General features: G+C 44.9%; 1 non-coding gene across 1 annotated transcript; it reads left to right on the forward strand.

The window, feature by feature from the left end:
* Window positions 1-2,795: 2,795 nt before the first annotated feature.
* Window positions 2,796-2,868, forward strand: trnav-aac (transfer RNA valine (anticodon AAC)). Its single transcript has one exon. It is a non-coding gene; the product is annotated as a tRNA-Val (tRNA).
* Window positions 2,869-3,338: the final 470 nt, after the last annotated feature.

The raw sequence follows: 3,338 nt of genomic DNA on the forward strand, positions 1-3,338 counted from the left end.
CTCGCCAGCGACGCCCACATCCCATGAACGAATATATATAAAAAAACTTAAATACTGTGGCTACAATAGCAGGTCAGAGGCTGGGCATTCTACGGCGAGTGACTCAGCTCATGACTCTCCAAAATCTTTCTACCATCTACAAGGCACAAGTCAGGAGTGTGATGGAATACCCTCCACATGCCTGGACGAATGCATCTTCAACAACAATCAAGAAGCTAGGCACCATCCAGGACAAAGCAGCCCGATTAATTGGCACCCTATCCACCATCTTTAACATTCACTCCCTCCAGCGCACCGTGGCTGCAGTGTGTACCATCTACAAGATGCACTGTAGCAATGCAATTCGCCAAGGCTTCTTCGACAGCACCACCCAAACCCGCGACCTCTACCAGCTAGAAGGACAAGAGCAGCAGGCGCATGGGAACAACACCACCTGCACGTTCCCCACCAAGTCACACACCATGCTCAATTGGCGCTGGGTCAAAATCCTAGAACTACCTGCCTAACTGCACTGTGGGAGAACCTTCACTACACGGACTTCAGCGGTTCATGAAGACGGCTCACCGTCACCTTCTCAAGGCCAATTAGGGATACACAATAAATGCTGTCATTGCCAGCGACGTTCACTTCCCATGAAATCATGGATTTCGGAGAAAGGTTGCAGCACGGAAGGAGGCCATTCGGCTCTATATAACAGCAATCCAGCTCGTCCCACTCCCCCACCGTTTCCCCGTAGCTGTGCAATTCTTTTCCTTTCAAGTAATTATCCAGTTCCTTTTTGAAGGCCATGATTGAATCTGCCTCCACCACGCCCTCGGGCAGTGCATTCCAGGTCCTAACCATTCGCTGTGTAAAGAACTTTTTTCTCATGTCACCTTTGGTTCTTTTGCCAGTCACCTGAAATCTATGTCCTCTGTTTCTTGACCCTTCTGCCAATTAGAACAGTTTCTCTCCATCGATTCTGTCGAGACCCATCATCATTTTGAATACCTCAATTAATTCTACTCGCAACCGTCTCTGTTCCAAGGAGAACAACGCAACTTCTCCAGTCTATCCAAGTAACTAAAGTCTCTCATCCCTCGAATCATTCCAGTAAATCTTTTCTGCACCCTCTCGAAGGCCTTCACATTTTTCCTAAAGTGCGGTGCACAGAACTGGACACAATACTCCAGTTGTGGCCAAACCAGTGTTTGATAAAGGTTCATCATAACGTCCATGCTTTTTTACTCTATGCCTCTATTTCTAAAGCCCAGGATCCCGTATGATTTATAACGGCTTTCTCAACCTGCTCTGCCACCTTCAAAGATTTGTGCACATAAACCCACAGAACTCTCTGAACCTGTGCCCCTTTTTGATTTGTGCCCTCTAGTTTATATTGCCTCTCCTCGTTCTTCCTACCGAAACGTATCACTATGCATGTTTCTGCGTTAAATTTCATCTGCCATGTGTCCGCCATGCAGCCAGTCTGTCTATCGCCTCTTGAGGTGTATCACTATCCTTCACAGTGTTTACCGCCATTCCAAATTTTGTGTCATCTGCAAATTTTGAAGTTGTGCCCAGTACACGCAAGTCCAAGTCATTAATATATATCAAGAAAAGCAGTGGTCCCATCACTAACCCCTGGGGAACAACACTGTACACCTCCCTCCAGTCCACAAAACAACCGCTCACCACTACTTTCTGTTTCCTGTCCCTTAGCCAATTCTGTATCCATGTTTCTATTGCCCCCTTTATCCATGGGCCGCAATCTTACTGATAAGCCTACAGTGGGGCACTTTATTAAATGCCTTTTTAAAGTCCATATACACCGTATCAACTGCATTGCCTTCATCTACCCTCTCTGTTATCTCATCAAAATATTCCATCAGGTTAGTTAAACTCGTTTTGACTTTAACTAATCCGTGCCGGCTTTCCCTAATCAATCCACACTCGTCCAAGTGATTGTGAATTCTGTCCCGGATTATGGTTTCTAAAAGTTTCTCCAACACTGATGTTACCTGACTGGCCTCTTGTTGCTGGCTTCACCCTTGCACTCTTTCTTGAACAAGGGTGTAACATTTGCAATTCTCCGCTCCTCTGCACCACTGCCGTATCTTTGGATATTTGGATGATTATGGCCAGTACCTCTGCAATTTCCCCTCTTACTTATATCAGCAACCTAAGATGCATCCCATCCGGATCGGGTGACTTATCTACTTTAAGTGCAGATAGCCTTTCAAGTACCTCTTTTTTAATCAATGTTTCGCCCATCTGGTATCTCAACTATATCTTCCTATACTGTAACTCTGGCAGCATCTTCATCTTTGGTAAAGACAAATGCAAAGTATTCATTTAGTCCCTGAGCCACCCACTCTGCCTCCATGAGTAGATCTCCTTTATGGTCATTAATCAGAGTAGGGCTCTTACGACCCGATTAATGTTTACATGCCTGTGGATGACTTTTGGATTCCCTTTTAAGTTGGCCTCCAGTCTATTCTTATACTCTCTCTTTGACCCTCTTATTTCCTCTTTCACATCCCCTCTGAACTTTCCATATTCTGCCTGGTGAATGAATACATGAAAAAAAAAGTTAGGATTTCCGTCAGCCTGAAACAAAAAGTTATTAGTTGATTAATGGCGATTTGAACAACTATTCGTCTTTTTTCAGAGTTTAATGAGTATTGCGAAATTAATACAGTGAACTATTTTGTAGAAGTTAATCCCCTGAACGGGAAAGGGACCCGTCTCCCACACTGAGAGCATTTGCAGACGGCAGCTATCTTCTGAGGGCTTCCTATACGATCGTGTGCACCAGCATTTCTGTCGTGTAGTGGTTATCACGTTCGCTTAACACGCGAAAAGTCCCCGGTTCGAAACCGGGCAGAAACATTTTGAAAACGTGACCCACGAAAATTCAATAAGTGTGAAAAAAGCAATAATTCAGTCTGTGGTTAAATGTGAATAAAATACCACACCTCACAGAACAGGTATATTTTCCATTCTCTGTATAGTTCAATCCAAACTCAAACACTACACATATACAGACAGTGTTTAACACTCACTCACGTTTCCTGAACTGACGGTGCAGAAAGCCCCTCTCAAAGCTGCACATTGCGAATAATTTCAGCTGATTTGTGAGAGATCATTAAAGGCTCCTGAAGTGCAGCTTCGGTTAATAACCACAGTTAAAGACAGCATTGCGGCCGCCGCAACAAACATCAGTTTTTCGATGTTTGATGTTCCCCAGCTCCCGGATTGATTGAGGCCACGACAGAAACAACATTAAGCCCCTCTTTCGGCCCCGCTCTCTCCAATCACACGTTGCTGGCGGGAAGCTGCAATTCCCGCTACAGACAGCG

This window comes from Heptranchias perlo, chromosome 20 (genome assembly GCF_035084215.1).
Source record: "Heptranchias perlo isolate sHepPer1 chromosome 20, sHepPer1.hap1, whole genome shotgun sequence".
Lineage (NCBI taxonomy): Eukaryota > Metazoa > Chordata > Chondrichthyes > Hexanchiformes > Hexanchidae > Heptranchias > Heptranchias perlo.